Below are 16,969 nucleotides of genomic sequence, written 5' to 3'. Positions count from 1 at the left end.
ACTTCCATTTCAGTGTATCTGAAGAAGTGTGCATGCACACGAAAGCTCATACCAAGAACAAACTTAGTTGGTCTCTAAGGTGCTACTGGAAGGAATTTTTTATTTTGCTTTGTTTTGTCTATGGCAGACCAACACGGATACCTACCTGTAACTACATCCACAGCGTTCCCTTCATCTACCAGGCTTGTAATTCTGTCAAAAAATGAGATCAGGTTGGTCTGACACAACTTATTTTTCAGAAACCCATGCTGACTTTTAGTGATCACAGCGTTCCTTTCTAGGTGCTCACAGACCGTTTGCTTAATGATCTGCTCTAGAATCTTTCCTGGTATTGATGTCAGATACACTGAAACAGAAGTCCAGTGGAACTCAGTGTCACAGGAGGCACCAAATTGTTTGGCTTTAAAAGAGGAAACGTGGTCTTTCTCGGGTTCCCCTCTTTCGGCTCAACTTCCACTTTCTCAAGGATGCCTGAGGGTGAACTTGGCCCCAGTTCAACTATCCGGGGGGGGGGGGCAACCCCAGAAGTTGGGCATCCGCTGCTGTCACTGCTTTGCGGTTTTGGAAAGCTCTAAATATGACCGTCCCCCCGGGGAGAAGGAAGCACATGGGCAAAGATAATCCACGAGTGTCAGGCGAACGGGTAGAAGTGGGAGACGAATAAAGAGGCAAAGGTAGGACTGGGGGGGGGGCTCCTAATCCCAGTTTGGACCTGCTGGGTGGCCCAAGCCTGGGAACTGGGGTTGGATGGGCGATGTGCTCGCGAATTCTCCTGCGCAGAGGGTGCCTTTTGGGGCAGGACTTTGAAACAGACTTTGGGGTCCCCATTCAGGACGAGGAGTGGGGGGTGGGTGGGCTCTGGGAGGGGAATAAGGGGGTCTCCTCACAACTCTCGGCACCTGAAGAAAAGGACATCTCTCAGACTCCTTTGGGGGAAGCCGGGACTGTTCAAAGTGGTCTCAGTGTGGTGTAGTGGTTAAGAGCGGCGGACTTGTAATCCGGTGAACCGGGTTCGCATCCCCGCTCCTCCACATGCAGCTGCTGGGTGACCTTGGGTTAGTCACACTTCTCTGAAGTCTCTCAGCCTCACTCACCTCACAGAGTGTTTGTTGTGGGGGGAGGAAGGGAAAGGAGAATGTTAGCCGCTAAAGTAGTGCTAAAGCGGGATATCCAATCCAAACTCCTCCTCCTCCTCCTCCTCCTCCTCCTCCTCCTCCTCCTCCTCCTCTTCTTCTTCTTCTTCTTCTTCTTCTTCTTCTTCTTCTTCTTCTTTGCGCTTTATTTGTATGGTGCAAATGAGACCGTTGTTTGGTGGGTTTCGTCCGAAAGATCTGGGGTTTGATCGATGAGGGTCTCTTCAGGTGGGTCGGCAAATGTTCCTTACCTGAAACCCTGGGCAGCCATGTCTGCCAGACAGCGTAAACCAAGCTGTAGGAAACCCCCAGCCTGCCAGGCCTCCGCATTTGGCCTTTTGGTCCAGTCTTGCCCACTTGCAGGTAAAAGTGGGCCTTGGTGTCAAAAGCAGGGGTCCCAACTCATTGGTTTTTAAATGGAGGCAGGGTGGCCACCTGCCAGGGATTCTCTAGCTGCATTGCAGGGGGTTGGACTAGATGACATTTGGGGGTACCGTGCAAGTTCTGTGCTTCCCTGGTTCCAAACCCTGCAGGCAAATGAAAATGGGTGACCTGGTGTCATTTTGACATCAGGTGATTGGCAAGTGGGCAGCCTGTCTCACCTGTCAGAGGTAGCCTGCCCAATTCCTCCATCATTGATGTAGACAGTGGCTGACTCAGGAACGGAGGACTCTTATACAGGTGAAACTCGAAAAATTAGAATATCATGGAAAGGTCCATTTCTTTCAGTAATTCAAATTAAAAGGTGAAACTAATATATGAGATAGACTCATGACATGCAAAGTGAGATATGTCAAGTCTTTATTTGATATAATTGTGATGATTATGGCGTACAGCTGATGAAAACCCCAAATTAACAATCTCAACTTTGGGGTTTTCATCAGCTGTGCACCATAATCATCACAATTATAACAAGCAAAGGCTTGACATATCTCGCTTTGCATGTCATGAGTCTATCTCATATGTTAAACTCCAGTAGCTAATGAAAACAATTGCTTACATAAATGGACATTTCCACCATATTCTAATTTTTCGAGTTTCACCTGTATAATATTCCCAGCAAAACGGTGTGATGTTCATTGCAAGAAAAAGCTGGAAAAACCCCAGTCTGTTTGACAGGAGGTTTTTTGGCCTTTCAGAGAAGGGTAACAGGCTTACGAGTACACAGTTATTGTGTTGTATTCTATTTATTCGTTTTTTTTATACCAGATGGCCAGTGAGTTGTAATGGGGGCTTGGAGGGTCTGGCAAGGAACCGCAGAGATGCGATTGTGATTTAGGCAGAAAGAGGGCCTGGTTCTGTCTTCAGAGCCCCTGTCTGTGAGAGAAAAGGCAAAACAGCCACCTCAGGAAACAGGCTCAGCAGCTAAACAGGAGCAACAGGGGAAACCCACATAACTGTCTCAGACGGGGCCACAGCCACTAGGGAGGAATAGAAAAGAAAGTCCTTTTTCATGCGGTGCATAGTTAAACTATGGAACTCCCTGCCACAGGAGGCAATGGTGGCCACCTCCTTAGATGAAACAAAATAGAAAATTCTTTCCAGTAGCACCTTAGAGACCAACTGAGTTTGTTCTCGGTATGAGCTTTCGTGTGCATGCACACTTCTTCAGATACACTGAAACAGAAGTCACCAGATCCTTAAATATAGTGGGGGAGTGGGGAGGGGTATTACTCAGAAGGGTGGTGGGAATGGGTGATCAGCTGATAGGTGTGGAAAACCTGTTGACGACTCTTAACGGCTGCAATTAGTCTTGCAGGGAAAGGCAAGGGGTGAGATGGCTAAAGATAGCTTTGTTATGTATAATGAGATAAGAATTCAATGTCTTTGTTCAGACCAGGTTTCTCCATGGTTTTAAGTTTGGTGATTAGTTGCAATTCAGCCACTTCTCTTTCCAGTCTATTTCTGAAATTTCTTTGTATTAAGACAGCTACTTTGAGATCTTTTATAGAATGTCCTGGGAGATTGAAGGACCAGATGGGATCATCTGGTTGGCCACTGTGAAGACAGGATGCTGGACCAGATGGGACCACTGCTATTCGTATGTTCTTAAGACCTTTGAAGCCACTCTTGTTGACATGGCGAAGGAGCCTATGGGAATGGAGTGGAAGTCAGGGGGTAGCACAGAGGCGACCCACACTAGGCAGAACCCGGGTCTCTTTGGTGGCCCCTGGTCTGGCCTGTCCGTGTGCCAGGGCTACCTCCAGATGTTTTGGGGGTGTTGACTGCTTTTCAGGGCTACTGTACCTTCAGTTAAAAGCTTGCCCTCTTGCTTATGAGGCGGAAGTAGAGAAATGTTAAATAGAAAAAAAATGATGAGATGGATTTTAAATTAGAGTTAAAGTTTTAAAAAAATCTGGAATTATGTGATGATTTGGAAATTAGTAAGGGGGGAATGAGGAAGTCACTGTAAGAAGTAATGATGGGAATTTAACTAACTGACCTAGGAAGAAGGTCAGCTCCACGCTATGATTTGGAAAATATGTGGTTAAATGTGAAATGATTTTTGTTACTTCTGTGAGAGGGGTTTTTTGTATTTGTTGCTCCCCTCGGTGGGAGAGGGGGGAGTCTGGAGTGTTTAACAATGTATTGTATTGTTTTTAATTGGTTTTTTAATTGGAAAATCCTATAAATTCTTAATAAATAAATAAAAACAGGTAACACAAACAGCAAAAAAAAAAAGCTTGCCCTCTTGCAGCTGGCTGAGTCTGATGGGAGTTGTGGTCCAAAACAGTTGGAGGGCACTAGGGTGAGGAAGGTTAGCTCCACCAATCCTTTAACTACACCCCGCTCTTTGTTTACTTCTCACCTCCTGCTGCTCTCCACACAGGCATCTCTGACCCAGTTCGGGAGCCAGATTCACAATGAGCCAGGACTACAACGACTTTGCGTCTATGAGTGAGGATGATGATGGTGGAATTCTGCCCCGAAATGGTACGACGGCTAGGTGGGATTTTGTCGTGGGCAAAGAGGGATATGAGGAAGGAGGTCTACATAGGGAAAGGCTCGTAAGGTGTCTCCTTCTGCCCTGCCACCTAAGAATAGCCATGGGGTCCTTGTGAGATGGGCGAGGACCAAGGAAGTTAGTGACCAGTGCCTACCTTCCCGAAAGAGCAAGGACTAGTTTAAGATGGATTACTTCCAAGAAATGAGCACACCATACAGTCAGATCCGACATCTACAGCAGCAAATCCATAGCAAATCTATAAAATGTAGGTGGAGTCCCCACTAGCTTTTTTTCTCTAGAATTGGGATTGGGGTTCCTTGGGGCTACTGTGCCTTCAGTTAAAATGTTCCTTTCTTCCACCCCTCTGCCACCCACCACAGTAGCTGCGGGGCCTTTTGGCACTTCCTGCTGAGTCTCGCTGAGGGATTAGTGATGACTTGCCACGTGATTAGTCAGCAGTAAAAGGGGCAGAATCTGTAAGGGGGAAACTGCTAATGAACATTACAGGGGACCTTGGCTGAATGAGAATTATTGGGGAGGAAACATTTCATAGGAATGTTGGCTGTGTGGAGAGACATTGCTGAACAAATTGTGCTATGTGTTTTAATCCCACTTCCAGCGCTAAAGGGCAAATGGAAGCAGCTTTATGCCATATAATTATGTTTTTTAATAAGGAATTTATTGGTATTTAAAGAAATACAGAAAAAAGAAAAAGGAAAAATACATACACAATACAGCCTACAAAAATACAAAACAAAAAAGACTTATACAATACATAAAACACACCTAAAAGAACAAAACACCTATTTAACTATTTTAATCTTATTTAAAATCTTACTTAGGGGACTTCCTCACGCCCTCTCTTCTGCGTTCATTTCAAATATACTGTAGTAACTTTGTAACTACTTTGACTCTTCTTTTACAACTAATCTTAATCCTTATCTATCATCTTATATGTATCACCTTATTCTTAACAGAAATACAAAAAATGAAAAAATCACAATTCTATCTTCTTATATTCTATTTTAAACTAACATTTTAATACTATCGCCTATAATGTCCACTGATTTCAATTTCAAATATCTAACTTTTCACGTTGTTTCAAATATTCTTTAAATTTCTTCCAGTCTTCTTGCACCTTCTCCTCCCTCTGGTCTCGGAGTTTCTATGCCATATAATTATGAACTATTACTGACCACACTGTAACTAAGAATCTGTAAATCAACAAATCAGTATGGCAAATTCAGCCCACACCTTCCCCTGTCTCATAATCGTTCTGCCTTCGATCCCTGTCCCTCCTCCTCCTCCTCTCAAACTGTGGCCTGCTTTCCACCCTTCCTTCAGCCACCCTCCTTCTGACCTTCCCCTCCATCTATGAACTCTGCTCACTCCCCAGCCTTCCCTACAAAACCCCTCCTTTCCTTCAGGGCCTCTGTGAAACCACTTTCCCCCTGAGTGACAATTTCCCCTTCCCTCAAAGAAGTTGGCCTGCAAGCATCCCGACCGTTTTTGCTGCCTTTCTTGCTTGGAATGCTCATAAGCACCACGGCGTTGCAGGCAAGTGGTGTCAGAAGTGTCAAGCAACGTTGACGGATAGAAGAGGGTAAATTACTGGAGAAGATCTAAAACACGTAGGAGAGGCAAGCTGGAGCTGAGGGTGGATTCCTGACAGGTGTACCTTCTCCTCAGCCCCCCAGAAACGCTCCCCGGGGCTGTCATGGAGGCAACGAATCTGCCCCAGCCGTCGCCTGGTTCTGATCCTGCTGGGAGTGAGCGCCATCCTCACCCTCGCAGTCATTATCTTTGGCGCCAAAGGTGAGTGATGCATCATTTGAAGGGAGAACGTTGAAGGCTGTCGTGGCCTGGATTGCTTTAAAAGAGGACTGGGTGGAACCAGAAGGGCTTCTCATGTGTTCTGATGTTCTTACCCCCACCGCAGGCAGTGACCACATCTCTCAGTTATTGGGGTTGAAGGATGAAATCACAAGCATGAATCGAAGTGTTGGTGAAGGGATGGTCGCCTCACAGCACAAGGGTAAGTGAAAGCAACATTGTGGGTTCAAAGGAAACTTCTTCTTGGCTGCTTCCCAAAAGTAGAACCCTTAGAAGCATAGAATTGTAGTGTTGGAAGGGACCCCCAAGGGTCATCTAGTCCAACCCCCTGCAATGCAGGAATCGGGGAAATCGCTCAACCACTTAAGTGAAGCTGAGTGTCATGGATCAGTTGGACACAGAGGAATGGGGGCAGGAACCAGTTGGGGAACCACCCAGGGAAGGAGAGTCAGGGCCCAGGGATTGGTGGTGAAACCACAAAGTGTGGTCAGAGGGAGAAAACTAGGAGAAGAAGGTTCGGGAGCTGAGTGAGAGACTGTGGCGGAGGGCAGCCCAGAGGCAAAAGCAGGAGAGGATGGAGGCCAAGGCAGGGAGGAGTCCAACTGGTAAAGAGCCAGGGGTGTCTCCCCCTCCTGCTGCAAAAAGCTCCCCCTGGTCTCCCAGAACCAGAAGAGGTATGAAGAAGGTGGAGAGGTTGGCTGCACGCAGGCACAGTCTCCGATTGCTTGGGGAAAGCCCTGGAGGAGAGGGGACTTAGGCAGCTGTGGGGAGGTGGGGGCTTTCAGTCTCAGCAACAGATCCATGGGGCAAGACCTCCCAGGGATGACCTGCTGCACTCATTAGGCCTGACACTCCACCAAGTCTTTGCAGATCACGTCCTTACTAATAGTTATGGACTGTTAAAAGTAATAGTGAACGACAGAAGAATCGCAAATGAAGATGTTGGACTATATGCAACTGGCCGAGTCCGAGAACAGAAGGAGGAGAAGGTGGAGGAAGATTGGAGTAAATTTAAAGTATATTTAAAGAAATATTGTAATATCTGAAAATTGGAAAGATTTTGGAAGTAAGTTGAGGCTTAGGCATATGATGTAAATGGTAAAAATGGAAAATTATGGTTATGAAGATAGAAGAGGGTAAAAAAGAGGTTAATATAAAGGATTATTAAAGTTTAATAATGAATTTGGAAAACGGCTAAAGAGGTATTATAATGAAACTCAACAAGAGGGATTTGAGGAAGTCATGTAAATAAGTGAGGGAAGACGGGATTTTAAAAAATGATTATTTGTGTTATAAGATGTGATGACGTGCATCAATTTTGTTAATGTGAGTATGCTGCAATCCTTTTTGATTTGTGGAAAATGAATAAAAAGTTTGTGTGTGTGTGTGTGTGTGTGTGTGTGTGATAGTGAAAATAATGAAATGCAGGAATAAGTGATGAAGATTGAAAAATCCTAGACTTATAGCCAAAAGATTGTGTAAGATAAGAAGAGATGTTATGTGGTGTTTGGAAAATATATGCAAATATATATGCAAATATGTGTGTGTGTGTGTGTGTGTGTGTGTATATACACATATGAGTTAACTCCCATTTGAGCAGTGTGATTTACTGCTGGCTCGCTCCCGTCACCGGCAAGGCCTTTTGTGTGAGTTATCTGGAAGCGAAATTAAAATTGAAGCCTGCGCCATACAGGGTTAATTTACACCATGGCCCAAATCTTCCTGTAATGTTTCTTCCCAATAAAGCCCCGTTCAGGAAAGGTCCCCTGCAATGTTAATTAGCAGCTTCTTCCTCCTTTCCCTTTTCTACTCCTTTGATCACTTCCAGCCGCCTTGCTAAGGTAGGCGATGGGGAAAGCTACGGGAGAGGGAATGGGAGACGACAGGCAGCTACCAACCCCCCACTTTGTGCATTTGCAGAGTCAGACACGGAAGCGACAATTAAGGACCTGGAGGGGAAGGTCAAACAGCTAACAGAGAAAGCGGAAGCAGGTGAGTTGAGGAGGGACAACCTGGTGCAAAATATCTCCACGGAGAACTTGTGCAAATCACTTTTGAAGGTAGCAATGCTGGCAGCCACGGGAAGGGAGAGTTGCTCTCGTGCTCGGATCCTGTTTGTGGGTTTCCCTATTGAGGCATCTGGGCAGCCACTGTGAGAACAGGATGCTGGACTAGGTGGGCCATTGGCCTGATCTAGCTAAAGGCTCTTATGTGCTCTCTGAATGCTGACAATCCCCCAGGATGTAATAAGGCAGCAGACTGGAGCCCCTGCAGATGTTTTATTATGGGAACCTGCAAGCAGGATCCAAGCACGAGAGCCCTCTCTCCTCCTGGGGTTTCCGGCAACTGGTGATCAAAAGCATCGCTGCCTCCGACTGTGGTGGGAGAGCATAGCAATCCTAGCTTATAGCTAGTAGAATGTATGCTAGGTAAAGGGACCCCTGACCATTAGGTCCAGTCGCGGACGACTCTGGGGTTGCGGCGCTCATCTCGCTCTATAGGCCAAGGGAGCCAGTGTTTGTCCGCAGACAGCTTCCGTGTCATGTGGCCAGCATGACAAAGCTGCCTCTGGCGAACCAGAGCAGCGCACAGAAATGCCGTTTACCTTCCCGCCAGAGCGGTACCTATTTATCTACTTGCACTTTGACATGCTTTCGAACTGCTAGGTGGGCAGGAGCAGGGACCGAGCAACGGGAGCTCACCCCATCATGGGGATTCGAACCGCCAGCCTTCTGATCTGCAAGCCCTAGGCTCTGTGGTTTAACCCACAGCGCCACCTGTGTCCGTAGAATGTATGCTAGGGGGGTGTTAAAAAAATTCATTTGCTGCATCGTAAGGGGAAGTTTCAGAAGGGAGGAGAACAGGGGATAGAAACCTTTTCCTTTTTCCTTTTTTATAAATGATATTTATTAAGTTTTCCAAGTTAACAATCCAATAAAAACCACATTAAATCATTCTAAATAAAAACACAACAAAAACAGCCAATTAAGCACGCCAAATTATAAATCTTTGGGTGACTTCCCATGCTCTGAAGTTCAGGGAGTGGTGATCTAATATTGTAACTGCATCCTTAAATAGTCAGAGAGTCCCGATAAACATTTCCGATGTTGATCCTTCATTTATTTTTAACAGCCTCTGAGTTCGTTTAAACAAGCGGGTCAGTCCTTTGTAGTTCTGTGTGAAATATTGTCCTGTAATCCGACGTTCTCACCCACTTTCACTTTCTGCACTTCTTAAGCGTCACAGCCAAGACCGAGGGAGATGTCGCCTTTCTGCCATTAGCGCTGGGCAGATATCCCAAATCCCCTCCTGTAATCTTTTTCTAGCTGCCAGCGAGTTGATGTTTCCGTAAAAAAATGCCGCAGCTCCCATCATAAATTCTTTTTATCATTCCATTAAAGGTCTTTGCCAGAATCATAGTCCAAATTTCACGGTCAATTTTGTAGTTAAACCATAACAATAACAATAACAAGGGCAAGATACACTTTCAGTCCTGCTTGCTTATTTGAAACCGTCCTCCGGGGAAGATTTGCCGAATAAAACAGCAAATGCCGAATATATCGAGAAGAAGTAATGGGGGCTCACGTTCCCCAACATACCGATAGTTGCAATGAAAGTCCTTCTCCAGGTCGAATCCTTGGCACCCAGTGGCTGAATCAACAGAGTACTTTATCTCCCCTAGTTCAGAGCATGTCTGTTAGTTAAGTCCGAATTTTATCTTTAAAAGTAGGTCAAAACAAAACAAAATAAAATAAAAAATTCCTTCCAGTAGCACCTTAGAGACCAACTAAGGTTGTTCTATACCAAGAACAAACTTAGTTGGTCTCTAAGTTGCTACTGGAAGGAATTTTTTTTTATTTTATTTTGTTTTGACTGTGGCAGACCAACATGGCTACCTACCTGTAACTTAAAAAACAGGTGTCCGCTGCTGAGCCAGTGTGGTGTAGTGGTTAAGAGCGGTAGACTCGTTATCTGGGGAACCGGGTTCGTGTCTCCACTCCTCCACATGCAGCTGCTGGGTGACCTTGGGCTAGTCACACTTCTCTGAAGTCTCTCAGCCCCACTCACCCCACAGAGTGTTTGTTGTGGGGGAGGAAGGGAAAGGAGAATGTTAGCCGCTTTGAGACTCCTTCGGGTAGTGAAAAGCGGGATATCAAATCCAAACTCTTCTTCTTCTTCTTCTTCTCATGGTGACAGCTTTGGAGAGTTGTCCAAACGCAGTGCACCCAGCGCCTCCTTCCCTCCTCCTTCAGAGCAGGTGGCAGGTATTGGACGATCTGTGGATGAAGAGCCCCCCCCCCAGCCCTGGAGGGGTTTGGGAGGATAATTACTCCTTTATTATCCTCGATTAGCATGTCGCCATGGCAAACAGGAAGTCCCGATAGAAACCTTTTTTACTGCTTCTGAGATGGAATGTGCATTCCTGCTCCTCTGTGGAGCCTTCGGCTTCCAGGTTTTTTGTTTGTTTGTTTGTTTTGTTGTTTTGCAAATGTTCCTGATCTGTGTGTGCATTTCCCCCTCTGAAAGTCAAATGTGGCTGCCTAACTAGCCCCCCCCCCCTTTATGTTCTCCTCTCTCTCTCTTTGCTCTCAACAGCCAAGACGCAACTCCTGACCCGGTTGAAAGACATGCAAAAGAGCTTTCGACTCATGTATTGCGATCTGGAGGATTTCAAGAACAACCGAACAGGTCAGGAAGGGGGCAGCTGGAAAGTGGGTGGGGTGGGGTGGGGGGCTAAAGAGGTGGGGTGTTCTCCCCAGGGATGCTCGGCGAAAATGTTCCACTTCAACCAGGCCTTTGACTGATTATTATTCTATAGCCTTTTAAATGTGTCTGTTGGGAGGGAGAGGGTACCGTTTTGCTGTCTTGTTTCATTTAGCTTCATGTTTTCATCCTGTGTACTGATCTTAAGATGAAGGGAGGTATCAAACAACAACAACAACAACAACAACAACAACAACAACAACAACAAAATAAAAAATAAAAAAAGAATTTCAGAAATACACTGGAAAGAGAAGTTGCTGAATTGCAACTAATTACCAAACTCAAAACCACAGAGAGACCTTGTCTGAACATTGGATTCTTATCTCATTATACATGACAAAGCTATCTTTAGCCATCTCACCCCTTGCTTTTTCCTGTACGACCAATTGCAGTCGTTAACAGTCATCAACAGGTTTTCCACCCCATCAGCCAACAACCCATCCCCACCCCCCTTCTGAGTAATACCCCTCCCCACTCTCTCACTATATATAAGGGTCTGGTGACTTCTGTTTCAGTGTATCTGATGAAGTGTGCATGCACACGAAAGCTCATACCAAGAACAAACTTAGTTGGTCTCTAAGGTGCTATTGGAAGGAATTTTTTATTTTATTTTATTTTGAGTATGGCAGACCAACACGGCTACCTACCTGTAATAATAATAATAATAATAATAATAATAATAATAATAATAATAATAATAATAATAATAATAATAGAATTTATATACTGCCCTGTACCCGGAGGTCTCGGGGCTGTGCACAGAACAAAATCAAAATATAAAACCACAAAATATATAATCAAAATAAAAACAACAATCCAATAACCCCCCCAAAAAAACACACTTAAAAAGGGCATAGGATAATACTACTACTACTACAGTGGTACCTTGGGTTACAGACGCTTCAGGTTACAGACTCCGCTAACCCAGAAATAACACTTCAGGTTAAGAACTTTGCTTCAAGATAAGAACAGAAATCGTGCTCTGGCGGTGCAGCGGCAGCGGGAGGCCCCATTAGCTAAAGTGGTGCTTCAGGTTAAGAACAGTTTCAGGTGAAGAATGGATCTCCGGAACAAATTAAGTACGTAACCAGAGGTACCACTGTACTACTACTACTACTACTACTAATAATAATAATAATAATAATACAGTGCCAGGCATTAAAATCTTCCCTAAACAGGGCTGCCTTCAGATGTCTTCTAAAAGTCAGATAGTTCTTTATTTCCTTGACATCTGGTGGGAGGGAGTTCCACAGGGCGGGCGCCACCACTGAGAAGGCCCTCTGCCTGTTTCCCTATAAGCTCACTTCTCTCATGGAGGGAACCGCCAGAAGGCCCTCGGAGCTGGACCTCAGTGTCTGGGCTGAACGATGGGGATGGAGAAGCTCCTTCAGGTATACTGGGCCAAGGCTGTTGGAGAATTCAGGTATACTGGGCCAGTGCCTGTTGTGGCTGTAGAGACTGATAAGGGAGAGACGTGTTTTGTTGCAACTGGGGCAACCGAAGGCGTCTGGTTGCGCTGCTGCAGATGTACTGTGGCATCTCTTCTCTCTGTGCTCCTCCCTGCGGTCATTCCTCCTCTGGTCACTGCTGGGGATACATGACCTGATAGTCTGTCTTCTGGCTGAAATCAGTGGACTTCTGTTGTTTCATTGGGTCTATACAGAGTTTGACCATTGCTCCTTTTATCTTCCTCCCTTTGTGTTGTCTGATTTCCCAGCTAACCCAAAGGGATGTTGCCCGAAAGGGTGGGACGTCTTTCGGAAAAGCTGTTACTGGGAGTCTGAAGAGAGCAAGTCCTGGGAGGAGGCCAAGGTCAACTGTGAAGCCAAAGATGCCCACCTGGTGATCATCGACTCCATTGAGGAACAGGTAGGTGCTCGGTGGGTTTTGCGTTGGAGAGAGAGGTTTGGGAGAGATGTGTAGCAGAGTTAGCACAGTGTTGATTGCTCCAAGCACATTGAAACTTGGTTAGATTTACATTTGCCCATGTCCACCTTTAAGCAGATGTTCCCCACAAAAATACTTAGGCTAGAATAAATCACAGAAAGGCAGAGAAAGGGGTGGGTGGGGGAGCAAAGGCTGATGGGAGCCTACTGAGCTCCACCCAATGGCAACTTGAGCTCAGGGCTCAGGTTAATCCTGCTGCCCCAAAGGGTGGGACAACTTTCGGAAAAGCTGTTACTGGGAGTCCCGACTCGGGAGGTCCTGGGAGGAAGCCAAGTCTGATTGCGAAGCCCGAGACGCCCACCTGGTGATCATCAACTCCTATGAGGAACAGGTAGGGGCCTGGGGATTTTGCAAGTCTCCCCCCTGCCCTGCGTGTTTGATGACGGAGAGGAATAAAATCTGAGAGGCTGCCTCTTTCCTGACAGACCCTCCCTAGTGTTGAGATCAGCAGATGGGGGCCTTCTTGAGGCCTGTCACTTGCTGGGGAAGGACAGATAACAGATTTTAATCATCATAATCATCGGGTAGAAATGATTGTGAGAATCACTCCTGCCTACTGTATGTTTAGCAGTATATGTTGGGCGACATTTTAGGACCCTCTGTGAATTCTCAGGAAATCTGATTTCGTTTCATTTAAAGGAGAGCCTACCCTTCTGAAACACTACAGGAACCAAAATGCAGCTCTCTGAATTTTGCAAAATGCAGCTCTCTGAATTTTGCCATTTTCATTGGGGTTCTCCTCTCTCCCCCCCCCCCCAGAAAAAGGATGTGGAAATGTAAAAAAATTAAATTTAAGATGGGGGAAACTGAGAGCAAGTTAACAGATCCTTCTGTTTTCCTTCCCCCTGTGCTTTTTTTTTTTCCACGCCAGCAATTTGTGGCCGTCCGCGTGCGCCCGCAGTACATGTGGATTGGCTTGACTTACGCCAGCGGGAGCTGGAAGTGGGTGGACGGGAGGCCCTACACTTTTCGCCAAGGGTAAGTTCGCGGACGGCAGTGCGGCCAACCCATAATGCAATGCGGGGCACGCCGGAGGCTGGTGCCGTAAAGTAGCAGGACCCGCCAAAGTCCTGCTGGAGCGAACACTTTGGCCCCATTCACGCCATAAAGCCCTGGGATACGGCTTGAAACAGTCCTGGCTCCCCCCCCCCAGAGGATCCTGGGAGCTGTGGCTTGTTCGGGAGACTTCTGAGGAAATGCCCTTTCCCCTCACAGAACCACAATTCCCAGATTTCCCTGGGAGGAGGGGTTGATTGTGAAACCACTCTGGTAACTGTAGCTCTGGGAGCACAATAGGGACCTGCGGGGTCTGCCTCCTCTCTTCCCTTCAATTTGCATAATAATAATAATAATAATAATAATAATAATTTATTCAACTTATACACCACCCTGTGCTCAGAGGTCTCAGGGCGGTTCACAACAAGACCACAACACGGAAAACCAAACCAAAAGCAGTAACCCAATAACGCCTCCCCCCCCCAGCCACATTCTAAAAGGGTGCTGGGTGTCAACCAAAGGCCTGGTTAAAAAGGAACTTTTTTGCCTGGTGCCTAAAGGTGTGTAATAATGATGGTGCCCGACGAACTTCCGCTGCCATCCACAACCTGATTGTGGATGGAGGACTTGACCTGGGATGTGTAACAGAGACTTGGTTGGATGAAGCAGATGGGCCTGTCCTTGCCGCTGCTTGTCCGCCGGGTTTCTCTTACGCACAGCAACCCAGGCCACGTGGGCAGGGAAGGGGGGTTTTGCAGTGGTTTTTAGGAAGTCATTAGCTTTTATATAATTTTTTTTATACAAACATCAACCACAAAAAACACAAACCGTAATAACAACACCGTATTTTCCGGTGTATAAGACGACCCCCAACTGTTCCAGTTAAAATATAGAGTTTGAGATATACTCAACCGCAGATTCTCCACCCGGCGTAGAAGATGACCCCCGACTTTTGAGAAGATTTTCCTGGATTAAAAAGTAGTCTTATACGCCAGAATATACAGTAATAACAACACAGTTATCCAATCCAAATTTGAATACACGATATACCTATGACTACACCTTTTTTGGAAAAACACTGTTTCCCCGCCTCTCTTGCCTCCTTCTACCTCCCACCACTGTCCTCCTTATCACTTAAATACCGTATTTTTTGCTCCATAGGGCGCACCGGACCATAGGGTGCACCTCGTTTTTAGAGGAGGAAACAAAAAAAAAAATATTTTTCTGGTTTTCCTCCTCTAAAAGCCCTGTGGTTTTTTTTTTGGTTTTTTTTTTTTGGAGGATCAGCTAAAAGTTTTGCAGCTTTTTTTGCAAAGGGGGAAAAGCAAAGAGGAAAAGCCCCGTTTTTATGGGGTTCAACTCACATTTCTGCAGCTTCTAAAGGAAAGGGAGCCTTTTCTACAGTTTCCAGACAGATAATCTAATCAGCCAGTCACATGTCCTGGGGAAACAAACAACCTCCCTCTGCAGCACATTCAAGAAAGGAGGCCGGGGCTGAAAGGGAGCCGGAACTCTTATCTCTCTCCCGATCTCTTGCTGATCAGCTGCTGAGCGGGGTCCTTTCAACACCCCTTTTTCTCTTTGTAAAATAAAAAGCATGATCCTCTTTTGGCCCCTGGGCAATTCAGCTCCAGGGACCACCATTCGCTCCATAAGACGCACAGGTATTTCCCCTTACTTTTTAGGAGGAAAAAAGTGCGTCTTATGGAGCGACAGTATTCATTCCAGATTTCTTCATATTTATCCATTCTTATTTTGCAACGACATGCAATTCGTTCGTATGTAGCTAATCTGGCCATATTATCAACCAATGTGCTCCATGGAATCTGTTTACGGCTCTTCCAATTCATCAAAACAAGTGTTTTTTTTGCTTCTAATATAGCACGGTACATCCATTTTTTTGACCCCCTGAAATCTCCCACGTTTCCGGAACATAATTTAGAATTAAATTCAGTTCCCCTAAATAACAGTCATTAGTTTGCAACAGGCGTTCCTATTGGGAAGACCCAGCTTTCTGAGTGCATGTTCTCTCGAGGAGGCGGCACACGAAGGAGGGTCTCAGAAGATGATCTCAGGGTTCGGGTCGGTTCATATGGAAAGAGGCGGTCCTTGAGGTCTTGCACTCCTGGGCCATTTAAGGCTTTATAGGTCAAAACCAGCACTTTGAATTGGACCCAGAAACTAATTGGTAGCCAGTGCAGTCGGACCAGGATCGGTGCAATATGCTCAAACCGTCTTGCTCTGGTGAGCAACCTGGCCGCTGAACCAACTGAGGTTTCTGAACCAAATTATTGCATAGATTCTCTGGGCCCCACCCCCTGTGACATCACAGGACTTCACCAGGGGCCACCCCTAAGACTCAGATTTAGGCCCTGCAGTCTCAGGGTGTGGGGTGCTCCTGACTTGGGAACCCTAATTTGGGGGCATGGGGGTTGGAGGGGGTCATCAAAGCATATGTTTTTAGCCTCAGCCTGAGCCCCTCTCCCTCTGGACCTAGAATTTGAACCTCTGAACCCCTTTGCTAAGTAACCAAGTAGATTTCGCACTCCTGCTTTCCGGGACTGAAACTGGAGGTGGTTTTGAGGACCACAAGCTGTGTTTTCAGCTCTCCTTTCCCTTCCCGTGCCCCCCGTCTAGGGACTGGGTTCCAGGTGAGCCCGATAACTCTTCCAGCCATGGACTTTTGGGAGGAGAGAACTGCGTCCACTTCCACAGCAACGGCCGCTGGACCGACGACCACTGCTCTCTCGACTTTGGCTGGGTCTGCGAGATGGAGATGACTGATTAAGGCGGCGGAACTTGGGTGTAGCCAAGATTTATTTTAGGGTGGCAAGCTTTATGTTGGGGGGGAACAGAACCGAATTATCTGCAACGCAATTGGTCAGTTAGTTATTTTTCTTTATTTACTTGATTGGAGGGCAACTGCCCTCCTGCCTACCCTCCCAGCTATGCCCGTGTGACAGAAGTCCAACCTCCAGCTCCATTAAACTTAGACACCAACCAACCCCTCTCAACATGGTTCTTAGTAGCTGCTAGACTTCCTATTGCACAATTTTTTGGGGGGTGGGGGGTGGGGGTGGGAATTAATGGACCTGGTTTTGGAACGGTGGTACAAAAATGTTGCAATTGCTGAGGAGATAACCCACAAGATTTGGGTGATAAAAGGCAAGGAATAAAGGCGGACGTTTTGTGCAATTTGGTGGGCTTTCGTCAGGGGTGTAGCAAGGTAAATTGGTACCCGGGGGCAAAAACTTTTTTGTCACACCCCCCCCCCCGAGGTATGGGAAGGTCAGGTGGTACCCGGTGCAGAAAATTTCTTGTCAACCTCCCCATTGATTCCCCCCCCCCC

General features: G+C 46.3%; 1 pseudogene; it reads left to right on the top strand.

The window, feature by feature from the left end:
- The first annotated feature begins 3,997 nt into the window (after positions 1 to 3,997).
- LOC117058854 lies at positions 3,998 to 16,455 on the top strand (annotated as a pseudogene).
- Positions 16,456 to 16,969: the final 514 nt, after the last annotated feature.

This window comes from Lacerta agilis, chromosome 14, assembly GCF_009819535.1.
Source record: "Lacerta agilis isolate rLacAgi1 chromosome 14, rLacAgi1.pri, whole genome shotgun sequence".
Classification (NCBI taxonomy): Eukaryota; Metazoa; Chordata; class Lepidosauria; order Squamata; family Lacertidae; genus Lacerta; species Lacerta agilis.
This window is presented reverse-complemented; position numbering and strand designations above follow the sequence as displayed.